Here is a 21,471-nt window from a genome sequence, read left to right on the forward strand (position 1 = left end):
TTATGCAACCTCTTTAGGAACCAGTAATTGAGAGTCGTTGCTAATAGCGGGAGTGATTAATTCGCCCCGAATAAAGTTCCAAATGATATAACAGACGGACAGCATCAAAGAAATGCAACAGGTTGTGGATGACTTCTGCTTAGGATGGGCTCACGCCAGCATTCCCCCTGCCGAGCCCACAAAGCAAACCCGGCCGTGTTCTGCCTTCTTTCTCTAGATGCTATCGGTTAGTGGAGGAATTGGCAGCATATTGTAAATTTACCGAGTTTTCACCACTACATGAAGTGTGTATACGGCTGGTGAACACAATCCGCCTCCACGTCCCACGGTTCCTTCACTAAAAGGCTCCCCGCTTCCGCCAGCTGAAAGCTCCCGTTGACCATTCAAACCGAGGGGCGTTAATTATTGCTCGTAAGCACAGTCCTCAATTAGTCAACATAGTATACTTTCGCTGATTATTTGCCATGAATAATAAAATATTTTTTTTATTCCAGGCACACCTGAAATAACACAAAATATATTTGCTTCCCTGCCCGAACCTCCGTGGAGTCCCGTGTGCCTTTCTCTGAGAAGTACGCATGCGCACTAGTACAAAGTTTATTGGCTGTGCGCATGGCGGTGTTAACCAATGGCTTTTCACAAATATCAATCGTGTTTCTTTCCGGCAAAGAGAGAGTTAGTGGTAGATTAAGTTTTAATTAGATCGAGAAATAAATAAAATTTGATTTATACTCAAGTAGGATTGCAATATTCCTTTTTGTGTCAACTGCTCAGTTTCTGTCAGTTAGCCGAAAGCTCTAATGATTACTAGTGTTTTATTATGCATTTATGTCTTTCGTGGTGAAATGCTTAGATGTCACTAACATGACATAATTTTTAGTTTTCGGCAACAGTACAGTGCAGTGCAAGACATAAAATATTATAAATTACAAAATAAATGATACAAAGTCGTTGAGTGCAGGTTTTCAGGCTTCTGTACCTCCTCACCACTAACAGTATCCAGAGAGACCATGTCCCAAATTGCGAGGATCCGGAATGACGGATGCTGCCTTTTGAAGATGTCCTCAATGGTTGGGAGGGTTATGACTGGTGGAGCTGGCTGAGTTTACAGTCTCTTGCATTGGAGCTTCCATAAGTGACAGTGCTACAACCAGTCAGAATTCTCTCTACCATACATCTGCAGAAGTTTGCAAGGGAATTCGATAACATATCAAACCTCCTCAAACTCTTAATGAAATGGAGCCAAAGTAGAGCCTGAGATGTTGATGCCCAAGAACTCAATACTGCTCACTATTTTCACAAATGTCTTTAATCTCTCTCCATGGTCATCCATCTGGGGTGAGGACACAATACCCTGCTTCTCTACATTAAAGGCTTGTGGAGGCTTGGTTATTGAAAGATCACTAGATAATAGGAGCATCAAGGAGAATAAGGAAAGGCTAGAAAAGTAGCGATGGATCATATGGCTGAATGGTCTATTTCTGCATCTGTTCTACTGTCTATCCATCCATAGACAGATCACCATAACCATACTAGTAACAAGTTTTCTCCTGGTGACTTATCTGTGAACCTACCTTTGGCTTCCCCCTCACTCACCATCCCTCCCCCCTCCATCATGAACACTCCCTCCCAGTTTTGTAGTTTAGCTTCTTAGAAAGATCAAATGAAAATGGTGTTAGTTCTATTTATCAGTTGATTGTACTGTGTCAACTGCCTTAAATACCCTAGTTTGTCTAAATATTGTTGCTTCTCTAACAACTAATGTAGACTTTTTTTAATCCAATAGATATTGAAATGACAATAGATAATGTATTTCCCCATTCCATAACTCCATCACATAGCCACTTGCTTCATTGATAGATTGAGTCACACAGTATAGACATCAGTCTTTTGGGCCACCACATCAAAGCCAATCATCCAAGTCCCCAGCTGTACTTATCCTATTAACCAGTAGTTGGCCTTGTGGTGAACTACATATACCTGTCTGGACGCGCCCCCGCCCCCCCCCCCTCCGCAGACTGCTCCTGTGGCTCCTCCCACTGACCGTGGCTCCTCCCACAGACCACGGTATAAAGCGATTGAGGCCTGAGCCCTGCCCTCAGTCTCCAGGATGTAGTATGGTGGTCAACTACTGCTTGTTCTTTCTTCCTGTCAATAAAAGCCGATATCTCGCCTCCCGTCTCAGAGAGTTATTGATGGTGCATCAGGCCTATAACCCCAAATGCCAAGGCAATTCAAGAGCTTGTCCAGATACTGCAAGAGCACTTGACATCACCACCCCATTCAGGAAATGTGCTCAAGATATCAACTATCTCTGGGTGGAAAAAGTTCTTTACTAAATTTCTTATCACTTGCCCTAAATCTATGTTCTCTAATATTATGCACCTAGGAAACAGGAAAAACAAATCTTTTGTATACCTGAGAATTTTTTTACATCTCTTTTAGTGTTCCCCCAGATTCTGATGTTCCTAGGAAAACAAACCCACCCTATCCAGCCACTTCTCACAAATGAAATACATACTTTATTATAAGGAACGTCTTGTTGAATCACTTCTGCAATCTCCTGTACAATCATCACAGTTCAAAATTAATTCATTATCTAAGTATGTATATGTCACCATATACTACCCTGAGATTCATTTTCTTGTGGGCATTCACACTAAATTAAAGATACACAATAGAACCAATGAAAAACTACACACAAACAAAGATGGACAACCAACCATGTGCAAACAGTAACAAACTGCAAATGAAAAAAGAATATCAAATAATAATAATAATAATAATAAGCAATAATAAATATTGAGAACATGGGTTGCAGAGTCCTTGACTGAAAGTTAGACCATAGGTTGTGGAATCAGTTCACTTTTCAGGTGAGTGAGGTTATCCACTCTGTTTCAGGAGCCTGATGGTTTGGTGGGCAATCAGGCCCACCTGAATCTGGTGGTGTGGGAGCTAAGGCTCCTGTACCTACTTCCTGAGGGCAGCAGCAAGAAGAGAGCATGGCCTGGATGGTGGGGGTCCTAAATGTTGAAACCATGGTCTTTCTCTTGTGTGGAGACTAGAACTGTAATGATATTCTAGCTGTGGTATAGCATAAGCTGTAGTACAGACTGCCTGTTTTCCTATATCCTGAGTCATGAAAGAAATCACTTCTTCTGCTTTCTTCATACCTTATAAACTTGTACTGCCATCTTCAAGGGTCCTTGGATACTTAATACTCACTTAGGACTGACTACTCCATGTGCACATCCTGTTCCAATTAGGCCTCTAAACTGCATTACATTAGATAACTAAGAGGTAGATAATCTACCTCTTATTTGCACAGTAGGGACAATTTACTATGATCAACCAATACGTCTTTGGAACGTAGGTGGAAATCACAGAGTACCCTAATAAAGTCCATGTACACCCAGAGAGAATAAGGAAACTCCACATAATCCACACCAGAGACTGGGATTGAACTCCATTTTGTGGAAATGTGAGGCAACCACTCTACCTGCTGTGTTGCTGTGTCAAATAGCCTTTGATATAACTCTTGACTATTCTCCCCAAACAACAGAATGGGATGACACACATTGTGATTGAGAGGGAAGGCTGTGAAATATTAGGCATAATTAATTGAGAACAAATTACTGACATGTTTAGCATCTTTAAAATAGATGAAGGAACTGGCCAGGATGAAGTGTAATTTCATGGCTATCTAAAAGGAGACATATAAGACAAAATTATACAGCAAGTAGTTAAGGTTTGTAATGCATTGTCTAGTGTGATAACAGGGGCACATCTAATTGTTTTGTAAAGCAGGGAGTTCGATATGTATCCAAAACAAATGAATTTGTGGGGCTATGGGGAGATCGTGGAAGAGTGCTTCAGGTTTGATTGCTGTTACTTCACACTGTTGTACACTCAGCAAGCTAAATATTGTAAACTGTGTCACAGAAGACAATAAAAACGGAATTTGGTCAACTGGTCAAAATGCAACTTTTTGTTTTATTTTTCCTTACACCACTAATTATAGGAAGGATTTGTGGAGAAAGCAAATTTTTCATAAAGTTTGAATGATGCAAGTATCTTGTGTATAGTACTGTACATCTCCTCACTGGTTGCATGCCCAGATATAATTTTTAAAACTGAATAGAACAATTATACAAAGATTTGCAATTCTTACTATTTCAATAGACAATAGACAATAGATAATAGGTGCAGAAGTAGACCATTTGGCCCTTCGAGCCTGCACCGCCATTCTGAGATCATGGCTGATCATCTACTATCAATACCTGGTTCCTGTCTTGTCCCCATATCCCTTGATTCCCCTATCCATAAGATACCTATCTAGCTCCTTCTTGAAAGCATCCAGAGAATTGGCCTCCACTGCCTTCTGAGGCAGTGCATTCCACACCCCCACAACTCTCTGGGAGAAGAAGTTTTTCCTTAACTCTGTCCTAAATGACCTACCCCTTATTCTTAAACCATGCCCTCTGGTACTGGACTCTCCCAGCATCTGGAACATATTTCCTGCCTCTATCTCGTCCAATCCCTTAATAACCTTATATGTTGCAATCTGATCCCCTCTCAATCTCCTTAATTCCAGCGTGTACAAGTCCAGTCTCTCTAACCTCACTGCGTAAGACAGTCCCAGTTGTTAGTAAGGTTTGCTATGCCATGCATTTGCAAAGGTACTAGAAGAAAGACATGAACAATTCAGCAGACATTATCTGGATCTAGTAGCTTTTACTAATGAACAATTTGATCTTCTGAAACACAATTCTTTTATCATTTTGATTGCCACATAAATCTCATGACCTCAGATAATGCTGTATTGATTTTACTGCGATATATGATCAGTATAGAGGAGATACAAAATAGGTAATACAATCAGAAAGATGCAGTGTTAGCAATGGCCAGGTTCTCATTTTAATAAGATTTTGAGGCAGTTTTGCCACAACTCGCTGTCTGTCCTGCAACAATGCAGTTTTGGCAAAAATCCCAGTCCATTTGAAGTTTAATTGTTTTAGTAACTTTGTTTATATTAACTTTTAAGACTGCTTTCAAAACAGCATGAGATGAATTATAATAGTTTTTGTTATATATGCATGATAAAGCCAGTTGTGTAGGGTTTTAAGATGTTACTCCATTGACAAAATGCATTTTATTAAACATATCTATGACTGCAATTGCTTCTTTTGTCAGAGATATACCCAGTGACATATGATATACAAAACTCATTGCCATAACTCTATATACTTCTATTTTCAATAGTTCCTCACAAACCTGCCATATCATATCCAGGACAAGTTTTATTTGAATGGCATCGCCTGCAAGTTGCCCTCAGTCACATCACTCTGACTTGGGAACATCTTGTTTTTCCTTCAGTGTCACAAGGTCCAGATACTGCAGGATCAATAGCAGCACCAACAGAAACAATTTTAACATAAGGACAGTAGTGGTTCAGGAAGGCAATTACCCACCATCTTCTCAAATACTGATATGAATACTTATTAAATCCTACACTGTCCAGCAACATCTACATGCAGTAAATAAACTTTAAATGATTACTATGTTCATGACTTATATAATGCATCTGGATATCATTTCTCAAAATGTAAACTAGCATAAGAAATGTGACTTTCTGAACCATTTAAGTGCTGCATTGGAAAGTGTATTAATCTAGCCTTTGGGAACTTTCCCACAGTATTGAGGAATTAATATAAAACCCTCTAAGAATTTCTTTTTATCATGAATGATTTTTTTGCCAAAAGAAAGTTTCTTATGGAAGGAAGAAATCACATTGTAGAACTGTTTAGTTTAGATAGAAACATTCAGTATATTGGACAGCATCTGTGGAGAGAAAAATAAAATAATATTTAAAGTCAATGACCTTTCATCAGAATTAGTTCTGAATTGTTTCTGAAATGAAGCAGTATTCTGAAAGTGACCCATTTTCATGAATGCACACCTAGCAGGAATTTGATGGCAGCAAGACAATGCCAATGTATTTCCTAATCCATTCTGCCTACAATAAAGTTACCGTTATCATGACATGTGGAAATGAAGCACCAATGCTGCCCTAGATTGAAAGCCTGTTTATAATAACTTAATGTATATTTGCATTCTTTGTCAGTTGAGAACCTCAATGATGGTTATTAAATGTTGGCCTGCCCAGAAACATATGTATCCTGTAAATATTTAGTTTATGTGATGTGAGCAGTCTAAGGAGCAATGGTCCTTAAAGTCACTAGAGCCAGCTGTTCCAAAAGACTTAGTATTTTCAGAATTCTATGGCAGCAGGGGTACCTCAACCTGCAAATGTTTTCTTGTTCAGTACTGATTTATCAATGCCATGTGTCCAAACACCCATTCTGCAAGTAATTATAAGAATGGCTCTGAAGGAGCCACCAGTTTTGCAGATGTGACTACCTGAGTTGCTTGTGAGAACCGCTTCAGTGTTTTGAGTGTATTTGCCACTATTCTTCCAAGCTCCCAATGGGAAGTTCACTTTAAGAGGTTGGTAAATTCATCTGCTAAATGACCTGGAATATAACCCCAGTTTCATTCTCCTTCCCTGCTTCCTCCCATTGGTGCTCATTGAATGATCGATATCAGCAAAAGTGGCAGCCTGAAATCTGAAGCAGTGTAAGTACAAAGACCTTGTCTTGATAAAGTGATAGCATTGTCTCCACTTCACCTTAACCCTGGTTTTCAAAAAATGCTGTACATATTAAACCAACCTTATGTTCTAAAATAGGCAAGATGTCAATTCACCTTGCTGTGAACTGCCTGAAGGAACAAGTTCAGTGAACTTAAATAGGTGCTCCTAAGCTAATTAGTGTAGAATTATACTACAATGCAAATGGAAGAATGAACCAAAATTATCAGTGCCTGAGTCAGTTACAGATATTATAACCATACTAAATTGAATTAGTGTTAATATTTGGGCAACAGTCATTATAATAAAAATGTCTATTGATATTACAAAAGCTATTTAATTAGCATTTCAGTTTAATGTAAGCAGTTAATTAAAATTTGCTTGCCAATACACATTAAATTTAACATTTAATTTACAAATAGCCTTTTGATTGGTATTCAATTTACAATTATGGTTGTTACATATATAATTTTTGATCAACAAAGACATGAGCATTGTTAGAATTGTTTCTAACAATCTTGCATGTTGGCCTGGAGTTGTTAGCTAAGAATGTATTAATCCTGGTAGAAATGGGTTCTTTGTTTCTGTCCATTTGCTGCGACTGGTTCTTTTTGAGTTAGTACATGATTCACTCATTTACTAGTACAACAGGCCCTTCAGCCCATACTGTTCAACCAAACTAATTAAACTATCAATTAAAAGCCCATTAAACTATGCATGTTCATATTCCCTCCATTCTCTCTATATTTATATGCCTACCTAAGAGTGTCATAGATGTCTCTATTATATCTGCCTCCACTACCACCCCAGCAATGCATTCCAGACACCCCGCTATTCTCTCTGTTAAAAAAACACATTATTGCTTGTTCCTTCTGGAGATTGCCTTTCTAGCTCTATCAATTAACTGCTAAAGATTTGTAGATTAAGATTTGTTTATTCATTAGACCTCTTCATGGTTTAGCTGCTGATCTAACATTGTTTGTAATCCATTCCCAGGTATGGGTATTGCTGACATTTGTTTTCTGTCTTCAGATAAGAGTGAAAGCTCTTCCAGCGGCCTGATTCACAAAGCAGCTGTACCAATTTACACAATATAGACACAATTCATATCATAAGACAGAAGTTGGAAGGAGTCATCAACATGAAGTGGCAGTGCTTACAGCTGAATAGTGGTGAGTTTGAGAAAATTGGGCTCCAGAGCCACGGAAAGGTTAGACTGATCTTAGACCGATTAAAAGGTTGGCACAGCATTGTGGACGGAAGGGCCTACACTGCACTGCGGTGTTCTATGTCCTAACTCATAGCAGGTAGGCCTGAATGTGAATTAAGAACTGAATTTCAGGACTTGAGTAAGAATAATTGAGTGTTGCATCCAGGCTTCATTTCAGACATCCTAAGGACCTTTCAGGGATATTACATACACCTTTTAGTCTCCTTACTTAAGAAAGGATGTGCTTGTCATAGAGGGATTACAGCGATGATTCACTGATTTGGTTTCAGCAATGCCAGTTTGTCATTTGAGGAGAGATTGAGTAGACTCAAGAGATTAGAAAAAATGAGAGGAGATCTCATTGAAAGAAAAAAATGTTGAAGAATGTTTTTCCATATTTGAAAATCAAGGGACACAGCAGTAGGAGTAGGATGAGGAAAATTATCTTCACTCAGGGGATGGTGAACCTTTGGGATTTTCTTGTCACATCCATGGATTCGGCAGCGCTGCAGATACAGCAATTGAGCTCATGAATATGCATATGTCAGCTAATTATTACTTCATTTTGATAGTATTTAACTCCATTCATTCCATCGTAAGTTTTGTCGAGACTTGGACATAGCTAAGCCTTGTTATCTGCATTCCGCCTTGCCCGAGAAATCAGACTGTCAAATTAGCTGACTCAAAGTATTCGTTTTATTCTCAGTTGTTCTTTTCAGCCACAGTGTAGGCTTCGTTGTCCATTTGAGTGTTTTAGTCAATGGTCCTGTTTGGCCTAGCATTTATTGCTTTGTTTTTCCCATTAACATTGTTCGTATTAAAATCTGTGAAGTATCGATCGCGTCAGTGTCTCTCACTCCGCACTTGGCCATGTCCGAACTTGGTGTCATTTCTATCCTGAAGGCCAATGGGACCTTTACCATTGTGTTCATTCAAAAAGGAATTAAAGGAAGTAACAGTAATGTTGGAGAAAGGCACTGATGTAGAAGAACAGGTAAGGTCTGAATGAATAGTGAAGCAGATACATAGTTCAAAGTAAAATTTATTGTCAGAGTACATACATGTTACCACGTACAACCTCAAGATTCTTTTCCTCGAGCATAGTTAGCAAATCTATAGAACAGTACACTAAACAGGACCAATGGACAATAAACTGTGGAGATGCAAATATAAATTAATAGCAAAGCATTAAACAATAAGATAAATAGACCTTAAAGTGAGACCATTACTTGTGGGAACACTAGAAGTAGAATGAGTGTAGTTATCTTCTTTTCTTTATGAGCCTGATGGTTGAGGGGCAATAGCTGTTCTTGAAGCTGCTGGTGCGAACAAGATACGTATTCCTGCCAATTTTTATGTTGTTATGATTTCACGACAGCCAATTAAATTACTTTAAAATAGACTTTGTTGTGGCGTAGCTATTTTCTGCAGGAGATATTTTACACTCCTCTGGTTTCTGTCTTTATTTGGGGGTATGCTGAGCACACGACAATGGAACTACCTTCTGATTTATGTGTAATCTAATTGCCAGACAATATGTCAAAGACCTCTTACTTTCTGTGGTCAATTAAATCAATTCACCAAGGACTATGGATGAAACTAAGGATAAAGCTGGTTCATATAACTTCATTCTTGGATTAGCATCCAAAGGAAATTAAAAGAAGCTGCAGTTGTTAAAAAATCTGAAATAAAAGCAGAAAATATGGGAGGCATATCTGTAGTCAGTGAAATAGAGTTGATGTTTCAAATCAAAGTTCAGAGTAAATTTTATTATCAGAGTACATATAGTGTTTGTCACCAAATACAATCCTGAGATTCTTTTTCCTGCGGGCATATTCAGCAAATCTGCAGAATCATAACTAAACAGGATCAATGGAAGATCAAGTACAGCATAGAAGACAACAAATTTTGCAAATACATATATAATAGCAATAAATAATGAGAGTATGAAATAACAAGAATAAGAGTCCTTAAATGAGATAGTTTGTGTGGAAACATCTCAATAGATGAGTGTAGTCATCCTGTTTTGTTCAAGAACCTGATGGTTGAAGGGTAGTAACTGTTATTGAACCTGGTGGTGTGAGTCCAAAGACACGATAAAAGACACTTTGTCAGAACAGATGTAAGTTTATGTCCTCAAATGTCAGATGATGGATTTAACGTCATGTAATTGAGCCAGCTGTAATAATCTAGCATCATATAGAATTATAGATGATCATAAAAAGGTGTAATTTATCAATGTTCATCAGGAAAGAAAAGCCACAGTCTTTACCTTGTCTGGCCTGAATGTGATTGTGGACATGTCAATGTGGGATGAATCTCAAATGCTATTTGTTTTGGGGATATTTTGAAATGAAGTAATGACAGAAATAATCAAGACCTCATTAATATGCCCATCTTGTGAGTGGAGAAGAAATATGAATGCATGTATTAGCTGAGTTATCCAGAAGGGTTTTACATCTTCAACAACTGTTTAGAGATCTTAAGACTATCTCTGTAAAATCATTCAAATTCACTGGAAAGATGAGCTAACCAATGCCAAAGCTCTCCGCCCAAACCAGGGAACTCCATTTTGAGCTCTAACACACAAAGATAGTACCAAATTGACGGAGGAACAAATTCAAGGTTGTGCTAAAAGCCAACTAGAAAAGTTATCAACATATCCTCTAACTCTCAGACATCACTGGCCACAATAGCTCAAAGTGAAGGAGAAGCACATGGCATGTTATTAAAATCCTAAAGTCTGTGCAGTGGGATCACACAGAAATCATGAATAATCAGCCAAAAGAGCACACCTCCTCACAAACCAATGATCCGCCCATCCTACCTGCACTTCCGACCCATTTGTGAAGACTCTGCAATTCATCACTGGCCAGTTCAGTCACCTCAGAACCCACAAACTGGAATGGAAGCCAGTCATTCTCAATCCTAAGCAACTGCCAAATGCATAAATTAGAGCGTGGTAGAGTCTTCTGTATGTTATCATTTCAGATTACAAAATGATTTCTGCACATATTATCACATAAAACCATAAGACACAGGAGCTGCATCAGGCCATTCAGCCCATCAAGTCTGCTCCGCCATTCCATCATGGCCAATTCCAGATCCTGTACAACCCCATACAACTGCCTTCTCGCCATATCCTTTGATGCCCTGGCCGATCAGGAAACGATCAACTTCCACCTTAAATATACCCACGGATATAAATGTGTAGAGTCAGAAAGAGGTACAGCATTGAAACTGGCCCTCCACCACTGAGTCTGTGCTGACCATTAACCATTAATTTTCGGCTATCCCAATTGCTATTCCCCTCATATCATCATCAAATTCTCCCAGATTTTACCATTCATTTTCACACGAAGAGCAATTTACAGTGGCCAACTAACCAACCAAAATGTATGTCTTTGGCATGTGGAAAACAGATCAGAATCAGATTTATTATTACCGGCATGTGAGGTGAAATTTGTTAACTTAGCAGCAGCAGTTCAACACAATACATAATCTAGCAGAGAGAGAAAAAAATAATAAATAAAGTAAAAAAATAATAACTGTCATACGGGGGGCATTGGGAGTGGACCCAAATGCAAGACATAGACACTGAACTACCAGGAACAGGACTAGGCATGAGAAGGAAGAAAGGAAAGTGGGGAAGAAAGAACGCTGGACATAACACAGGCCCTGGACGAGACAAGGATTCCGGGCCTGAGCTAGGACTTGACTAAGATAGCAGAACCAGGACATGGAACTGGGAACTAGGAGCCTGGGCTTGGACGCTGAGACTGGACAAGGACCCAGAACCTGGATCTTGACTCGGCCTTGAAGTGGGACCTGGACGAGGACATGACCAGGCTAGGGTTCTTCGAGGCTTGGGTCTGGACTCCGAGCCAGACACTGGGCAAGGACAAGTCTGAGAGGCGGACAGGTCTGCGAGCCGAAAATTGGTGCAGAAGCAGAGCCGAGGAGTCAGACATCAGGAAGAGCCGTGGTAGTAGGGGACTCCATAGTAAGAGGTACGGAAAGGGGTTTCTGTGGCAACAGACGAGATTTAAGGGTGGTATGTTGCCTCCCTGGTGCTAGGGTCCAGGACATCACGGACCGATTGCAGGGAATCCTGAAGAGTGAAGGTGAACAGCCAAAAGTGGTAGTGCATGTCGGCACAAATGACATCGGGAAGAAGAGGAAGGACATTCTGCAGCGGGACTTCAGAGAACTTGGAAGAAGGCTGAAAAGCAGGACTTCCAGGGTGGTTATCTCTGGGTTGCTTCCAGTTCCTCGTGCTGGAGAGGGCAGCAACAGGGAGATAATGGATCTGAATGTGTGGCTGAGGAACTGGTGCAGGAAGCAAGGATTTACATTCTTGGACCACTGGGATCTGTTTTGGGGTAGGGATGAATTGTAGAAAAGGGACGGGTTGCACCTTAATAGGCAGGGGACCAGCATTCTGGCAGACAGGTCTGCCACTGCAACACGGATGTGTTTAAACTAAGTAGTGGGGGGAGGGGATGAACTGGAAATATAAGGATGGAGTTAAAGGGAAAGTGAAAATAAGAAAAGTTAACAGAAAGGACAACAGAATTGATTCTGTTGTCCTTTTAACAGAAACAGTTAAAAGGACAACAGAATCAATGGAGTAGAAAGCTCAAGAAGAGATCATACAGTATGGCCAAGTGAAATAGGAATTGATATGAAAGGAGAGGGGAGTAACAAATTAAAAGTATTATATATGAATGCACGAAGTTTAACGAATAAAGTAGATGAGCTGGAGGCTCAGTTGGAAATTGGCAAGTATGATGTTGTGGGAATAACAGAGACATGGCTTCAAGCGGGCAGGGCCTGAGAAATGAATATTCAAGGGTATACATCTTATCGAAAGGACAGACTGACTGGCAGAGGGAGTGGGGTGGCTCTGTTGGTGAGGAATGATATTCAGTCCCTTGCGAGGGGGGACATAGAATCAGGGGATGTAGAGTCAGGATGGATAGAACTGAGAAATTCTAAGGGTAGAAAGACCCTAATGGGAGTTATCTACAGGCCCCCAAACAGCAGTCTGATTGAAACATATAAGATTATTAAGGGATTGGACACAATGGAGGCAGGAAGCATGTTCCCGCTGATGGGTGAGTCCAGAACTAGAGGCCACAGTTTAAGAATAAGGGGTAGGCCATTTAGAACAGAGATGTGGAAAAACTTTTTCACCCAGAGAGTGGTGGATATGTGGAATGCTCTGCCCCAAAAGGCAGTGGAGGCCAAGTCTCTGGATGCATTCAAGAGAGAGTTAGATAGAGCTCTTATAGATAGCAGGATCAAGGGATATGGGTGGAGGGCAGGAACGGGGTACTGATTGTGTATGATCAGCCATGATCACAGTGAATGGCGGTGCTGGCTAGAAGAGCCGAATGGCCTACTCCTGCACCTACTTTCTATTGTCTATTGTCTATTGACCCAGAACCTGGGTCTTGACTCAGACTTAGACTCCAGAACCAGGCGAGGACAAGACGTGGCTACAGGACAAGGAGAGGGAACAGGACTGGACGAGAGACTCCTCGACAGGACAAGGGAACCCCAGCACAGGATGAGGGAATCCCAGCACCGGGCTGGGCGAGGCACATGGACAAGACAAGAACACAAAGCCATGGCTTGGACAGGGCAAGGTGCTAGGACATGGCAAGGACTGTACGAGACATCGAAGCCTTGACTTGGTTGAGAAAGAGACAGGAAAATGGAACACAGAGCCAGGACCCCTCCTTGGATACAGGACGTGGAGCCAGGACCCATTACACAGCATGCAGAATACAACAAGACGGTTCCCAACTTAAGGTAGCAGCAGACAGCCAGACCTACCTAGCAAAGGCAAGGACACAAAGACAGTTCCCAACACTAGGTAGCAGCAGACAGCCAGACCTACCTAGCAAAGGCATGGACACAGAGACAGTTCAAAACTACAAAATACAGTTCCTATCTTGCTCCAGTGGTTGAACTTGACAGCAGTAAAGGCAAGGCTCCAGGCAAAGCCAGACTCCAGAAGGAAGGTGAAGGGAAGGGATACAGACAGGGGGTTTGGACAGGAACAATCCAGCAGCCAGAGGCTGAATCCTGAAGGTATTTATGAAGCCAGCCCAAACGAGAATCAGCTGCTTCAACGGAAACTGGGGAAAACTGGAAAACCTGGAATAAGGAACATGGATCGGACCATGACAATAACAAATACTCAAGCAAATCAATTACGTATAATTGAATGGATTAAAAAAACGTTCAAAAACAGAAATACTGTATATTAAAAAAGAATGAGGTAGTGTCCAAAGATTCAATGTCCATTTGGGAATTAGATGGCAGAGGGGAAGAAGCTGTTCCTGATTCGCTGAGAGTGCGCCTTCAAGCTTCTATACCTCCTATCTGATGGTTACAGTGAGAAAAGGGCATGCCCCGGGTGCTGGAGGTCCTTAACAATGAATGCTGCCTTTTTGAGACACCACTCCCTAAAGATGTCTTGGGTACTTAGTAGGCTAGTGCCCACGATGGAGCTGACTAGATTTACAACCTTCTGCAGCTTCTTTCGGTCCTGTGCAGTAGCTCCTCCATACCAGACAGTGATGCAGCCTGTCAGAATGCTCTCCATGGTACAACTATAGAAGATTTTGAGTGTATTTGTTGACATGCCAAATCTCTTCAAACTCCTAATAAAGTATAGTCTTGCCTCCTTTATAACTATATTGATACGTTGGGACCAGGTTAGATCCTCAGAAATCTTGATACCCAGGAACTTGAAGTTGCTCACTCTCTCCACTTCTGATCCCTCTACGAGGATTGGTATGTGCTCCTTTGTCTTACCCTTCCTGAAGTCCACAGTCAGCTCTTTCATCTTACTGACGTTGAGTGCCAGGTTGCTGCTGCAGCACCACTCCACTAGTTGGCATATCTCACTCCTGTACACCTCTCATCATCACCTGAGATTCTACCAACAATGGTTGTATCATCAGCAAATTTATAGATGGTATTTGAGCTATGCCTAGCCACACAGTCATGTGTATATAGAGAGTAGAGCAGTGGGCTAAGCACACATCCCTGAGGTATGCCAATGTTCATCGTCAGTGAGGAGGATATGTTATCAACAATCCACACAGATTGTGGTCTTCTGGTTAGTAAGTTGAGGATCCATTTGCAGAGGGAGGTACTGAGGCCCAGGTTCTGCAACTTCTCAGTCAGGATGGTAGGAATGATGGTATTAAATGCTGAGCTATAGTCGATGAACGGCATCCTGATGTAGGTGTTTGTGTTGTCCAGGCAGCCTAGAGCCCTGTGGAGAGCCATTGAGATTGCATCTGCCTTTGACCTATTGTGGCGATAGGCAAATTTTAATGGGTCCAGGTCCTTGCTGAGAATGGAGTTCAGTCTAGTCATGACCAACCTTTCAAAGCATTTCATCATTGTTGATGTGAGTGCTATTGAGCGATACTCATTAAGGCAGCCCACATTATTCTTCTTAGGCACTGGTATGATTGTTGCCTTTTTGAAGCAAGAGGGAACTTCCGTCTGTAGCAGTGAGAGGTTGAAAATGTCCTTGAATACTCTAGTTGGTTGGCACAGGTTGTCAGAGCATTCCCAGGTACTCCATCAGGACCTTCCACCTTGCGAGGATTCACTCTCTTTAAAGACAGCCTAACATCTGCCTCTGAGATGGAGATCACAGGATCATCAGGTGCAGCAGGGATCTTCACAGCTATAGTTCTCCCTTTCAAAGTGTGCATAGAAGGCGTTGAGTTCATCTGGTAGTGAAACATCGCTGCCATTCATGCTATTGGGTTTCACTTTGTAGGAAGTAATGGAGGAAACCCATGCAGTCACAGGAAAAATATGCAAATGCCTCACAGGCAGGACCCAAAGTCAGAATTGATTCCAGGAACCTGGAGCTGTGAGATAGTGCCAGTCTTGTGTCTTATTTTTACCCCTTCTGCCAATGCAACATATCTATTGTTCTCATCTTATACTGGACAAATACAGTTTCAATTTCAACTGAATTCCCTGTAATTCCTGTAGACCTGATTTCCAAATATTCTTGATCTCTAATTCCACCTGCTTCCAACCATGTTTACTATGATCAAGAGAAAATCTGCAGATGTTGGAAATCCAAGCAACACACACAAAATGCAGGAGGAACTCAACAAGTCAGGCAGCATCTATGGAAAACAGTAAACAGTTGACATTTTGGGCAGAGACCCTTCATCAAGACTGGAGAAAAAAGATGAGGTCAGAGTAAAAGGTGGGGGAAGGGTAAGGTATTCATATAATTATTTCTTTGGGCCATTGACCCCTGATCGCAACAGATATGTATGTGACTCATGGTGGTGGTGGTGTGTGTGTGTGTGTGTGTGTGTGTGTGTGTGTGTGTGTGTGTGTGTGTGTGTGTGTGTGTGTGTGTGTGTGTGTGTGTGTGTGTGTGTGTGTGTGTGTGTGTGTGTGTGTGTGTGTGTGTGTGTGCACGCGCACATCTCCACAATATCTCCACCAGTTGTCTTAGAGAAGCCAGTTTTCAAGAGGATGAATCTTGCTGGTAGTAAGTCATCTCACAACTGTTTTAAATGCTGACAATGTGGATTTCATCATCTGTGTTTTAACTAGAATGAACAGGTAAAGAAAACATCTCAAATATAAAGATGAATTATAAAATTCTATTTGGTATGATGTTTCTGTCTGAACCAAATAAATCCAAGCTGTAGTGTTTAAGAAAGATATTTTTGAACATTGAAGCCCATTGTTCATATTTGGAGAAATGATGGAAAGATGCCAACATAAAGAGTGGGTGACATAATAAACATGAGGACAAAATGTAATCTGACAAACAGAAAGATCTGTATACACATGCAATGCCAAATCTCAGCACTGTAACATTAACTACAGTTCAGTAAGATTGAAATAAATATTGGATTTATAATCCAGTGCTTTTAGTCTGTCATAATACAATTAGAAGTATGTTGTGTATTGCTTCAAATGTTTTTTTTTAACCTAGCTGCTGTAGTGTGCTTCATATGTTCATTTGAAGAGCATTATTGGTGATTGCCTGTGATATGATCATCTCTCTCTCTCTCTCTCTCTCTCTCTCTCTCTCTCTCTCTCTCTCTCTCTCCTCTTTTTTGCAGTATGTTACAAGTCACTTTGCAAGAAAATGTTTGATAAACCTAGGCAGTTCTATAAACTTAGCCCAAATGTTATCACAGGGACATTGCATGGATGGAATGCTTTAGCTGACCGGTAATGACTACTTTAGTTTTTTATACTGAAATAACAGGGATGTAAAATTCTATTATATTGTTAACAAATTCCTATGTAAGACAATACATTTGTGTCTTTCAATAAAAAAGTCATGCCACCTCACATGTGATGAGAACATTTAAAGATTCAAAAATTCAAAGTACATTTATCTTCAAAGTTTTTATGCAGTATACAACCCTGAGATTTGTCTTCCCACAGACAGCCACGAAACAAAGAAACACCATATACAGAAAACAGCATCCAACAGCCAGCGTGCAATAAACACGCTGCGAACAGCAAAAAATGAGTGAAATACACAGAATATAAAACATCAAACCACAAAGTAATTGAAGCAGTCTAGTGATGTTTAGATCAGTTCAGTTCAATTTAGTGCTCTGGCAGAGCCAGTTCACCAGGATCAAAATTACACAAAATAGCAATTAAAAAAAGGAGCAATCACAAACTAGAAACACATCATAACCTGAACTACGGAATCCAATCCACAAACTGCATCAATTAAACCTTGCCCAAGACTCAAGACTCCAGCACCATTGAGTGAGAGGGAGAGAACAGTCAAACGTAGGCAGATGGCTCTGAACACCCACTCACCTTCCGTTCTCATCCTCGTTGATTTCAATCTTGCTCGACGCTTCAATTGGCAAGATTGGCAAGAAATAGAGTTGATCGCGGGCTCGTGCCTTGTCTCCAGCTTCTTGTCCTCCGGGCCACACACTCCACTCGTAACCTTGGAGACAGCAAAGCGCCAGACCGCTCAGGCAGGCTGAAATCACACCAGCAAACTGTAAGTCTTAGGATCCAATAGTAACAGAATCATATTTGAAAGAGGAAGAAGCAGTAAAGGAAGTAAAAGAAATAGTTTTGTGAACTGACTGAAGACGTCACCTTTGATTGCATTGTTTGCTGGTGCCATCTTCTTCAGGTTAAAATGATAAGTAAGCAGATGCCATTGCTTACCTTTGCTAAGGTGCCACCATCCTCTCTCCCTTAAAATACTCTCATTACTCTCCTAAGGAAACATTTGACACATCCTTCTGAGCAAATTAGTCATTTCCATCATGGGTACTAGCCTCTGTGGTATACAAGACGTTTTCAAGGACTGGTGCCTCAAAAAGTTGGTGTCCATCATTAAGGACCCCCACCACCCAGGACATGCCCTCTTCTCATTGTTACCATCAAGAAGGAGCGACAGGACCCTGAAGGCACACACTCAACAATTCAGGAACAGCTTTTTCCCCTGTCATCTGATTTCTAAATGGACACTAAACTCATGAACACCACTGCAATAATTTTCTTTTCTGTTTTTGTACTACTTATTTTAACTTAAAAATTAGGACACATATACATAATTACTGTAATTAGGCTTGTTTTCAGTGTATATTTTTCAAGTATTGCATTGTATTGCTTCCACAAAGTTAACATATTAAACCTGATTCTGCAACAGACTGCTAGGTGTAGTGGGTGGAAGCAGACAATCGAGGCAATGAAGGCATTGAGACAGGCATGAGAACATGCAGGCAGATGGGATTAGTTTAATTTAATCATGGTTGGTGCAGATGTCATTAGCTGAAAGACCTGTTCTTGTGCAGTACTGTTCTCTGTTCTAAAACTTGGACTTCTGTGCCTCCCTCTGCAACTGAATCCTTGACTTCCTCATCAGGAGACCAAAGTCAGTGTGGATCAGAAATAACTTCTCCTAACTGACAATCAAGACAGGTGCACCTCAAGGATCTATACTACTCAGCTCTCTCTACACTCATTACTGTGCGGCTAGGCACAGCTCAAATGGCATCTTACATTTGCTAATGAGACAACTATTGTTGGCAGAATCTCAGATAGTGATGAGGAGACATACAGGCTGTCACAACGTCTCCACGCACTCAGTATTAGTAAGACCAAGGAATTGATCGCGGACTTCAGGAAGCAGAAGTCAGGAGAACACACACCAGTCCTCAGTGAGGTCTCAGCAGTGGAAAACATGAACATCTTCAAGTTTCTAGGCACCAACCTCTCAGATGCAATTACAAAGAAGGTGCACCAGCAGTTCTACTTTATTAGGAACTTGAGGAGATTTGTTATGTCACTGAAGACTCTAGCAAATTTCTACAGACGTACTGTGGAAAGCATTCTGACTGGTTGCATCACCACCTGGTAGTTAGGCTCTACTGTACAAGATTGAAGGAGGCTGCAGAGAGCTCTGGGCCAGCTTCATCATGTGCATTAAAATCCCCACCATCGAGAACATCGATCAGATGGCTTCATCGAGGAAATGACACCAGGCTGCAGTTCCATCAAGGCCATGGCTCAGATTTAGTTGTAAGCTTACAGGGATGGTTTTGGGGACGGAAAGAGAGGTTAGGGGGTCAGGTTAGAGTTTAGGGACAGGGGTGTGGGAGTTAGAGGTCAGGGCGGAATCAAGTCCTTCACTCTACACTTGAAGGCCAGCAATGTGGGTGAGTGATGATGGACATCCAGAGTCTAGGCTTCTGCTCCACACCTAAAGGCCAGCAATATGGGCGGGTGACGAAGGACATCCAGAAGCAAGGCCTCCGCTCTGCACTTGAAGGTCAGTGACATGGGTACGGGACGAAACACATCTGTGGATTTTGGGCTGTCTCAATTCATTGGGCAATAGGATTGGATGTCTGCACAAGCAGGAAGCATGATGGCCGGTGAGCAGATGAACCAAGAGCTTGAGTCTGGAGTTTGGGGTCCTGTCATCTGCTGATCTGGGCATCGATACCAAAGTCCAAGCCTGAAGATTGATCAGTAGTATGGAAGTCGAAGCCCAACGGCCAACACCTGGAGACTAAAGACTAGAGGACTGTCCTTGTGTGGGAGTACAAAGGAGGACAGGGTCTTGTTGTGCTGTTGGTGTTTTGTTGCTTGTCACGTTCTGTTTTGGTATGTTCTGTGTTCCACAGTTAAGCATTGTGATTATGCTATGTTAGTGCTGTAATGTGTGGAACACTTGCAGGCTTCCCCCCTGCACATCCTTAGGTTGCATTGGTTCTGAACACGAACAAAGCATTTCACAATATGTTTTAACGTACATGCGATAAGCAAGTGAATCTGGATCTGAATCTGAATCTTCAAATGGTACTACCTCAACATGGCAGCATCCATTATTAAGGACCCTCCTCATACAGTATTTGCCCTCCTCATTACTACCATCAGGGAGGAGGTACAGGAGACAGAAAATGCACACTCAATGCTTTAGGAACAGCTTCTTCCCCTCCGCCATCAGATGAACACCACCTGACTATTTTGTTCCCCGTCGCACTATTTATTTATTTATATATTTCTTCTTGTAACCTGCGGCAATTTTTTTATGTGAAGCGGCCATAGCGTTATACTGTTTACTTTTTAACACCTACTGTACATGCACCTTATTATTTGTTAATTTATTTCTGGTAATATTACTTTATGTGCTGTGTGTGTGAGTTATATGTACTGTGTCGTGCACCTTGGTGTGGAGGAAAGTTGTTCTATTTGGCAGTATGCATACGTACAACTGAATGACAATAAACTAAATCTGAATTTGAACTTCAATTAAGAACAGGCGATTTTGTGGGCAGAGTCACATCAGTGAGAAACCTGTGCCTCGAGTTAGTTCCGGTTTTATTTTTAGAACTTATGTTTTGCTTCAGTTATCTTGGTTACCATTCCAAAGGGAATAATCAATGATCGACTCCGTTCGCCTTACCTAATGTACGCTATTTTCCCTGTGATTACAGATCTGTGGGATGGGTGTCAACTTCTAATGAACTGAATGGACGCTGTTTGTCTACTATCATCGGCAGGTCTCTGCCAATCAGGTTTACGGTTGTAGTTCGGTGAGAATCTGAAGTACAGTAAAACTTGAATGCTTTCCTCGAAGAGTTAACTATTCTTATGACAATTAAATAACAAAAAATTCAATTGGCCTTTAAGTTTCTCGAAACCACTTGAAGAAAACGCCAATAAAACAATTTCCTGTCCAAATATTCTGCAGTATAATTCACATCTAACGAGTTTGATTCCTATTGTATTGTAATAATCTGAGGGTACCAATCCTTTCCAAAGCTCCTCCTTAAAAGCAAATAAGGGAAAATCTGCAGATGCTGGAAGTCCGAGTAACACACACAAAATGCTGGAGGAACTCAGCAGGCCAGGCAGCACCGATGCAGAATTGTACAGTCGACGTTTCGGGACGAGACCCTTCAGTAGGACTGGAGAAAAAAAAGATGAAGAGTCAAAGCATTTCTTTTTTCGCTGTCGACTCTGCGTTTGGTGTTGCTAGGAGAGGGTTGTTCGCTCCCGTTCCAAAAGTTCCTGTTTCACGTCGGAAACCGCCAGTGGTCGCTGC

The 21,471-nt window shown here is 41.2% G+C and overlaps 1 protein-coding gene across 2 annotated transcripts in view; it reads right to left on the minus strand.

Annotated features, from left to right (window-relative positions):
* Positions 1-567, minus strand: part of srbd1 (S1 RNA binding domain 1) — a 293,464-nt gene extending 292,897 nt beyond the window's left edge. For both annotated transcript variants that reach the window (XM_073050686.1, XM_073050685.1), the window contains exon 1: positions 263-567. The gene's annotated coding sequence lies outside the window, so the exon portion shown is untranslated. The remainder of the gene's footprint in view (positions 1-262) is intronic.
* Positions 568-21,471: the final 20,904 nt, after the last annotated feature.

This window comes from Hemitrygon akajei, chromosome 7 (genome assembly GCF_048418815.1).
Source record: "Hemitrygon akajei chromosome 7, sHemAka1.3, whole genome shotgun sequence".
NCBI lineage: Eukaryota > Metazoa > Chordata > Chondrichthyes > Myliobatiformes > Dasyatidae > Hemitrygon > Hemitrygon akajei.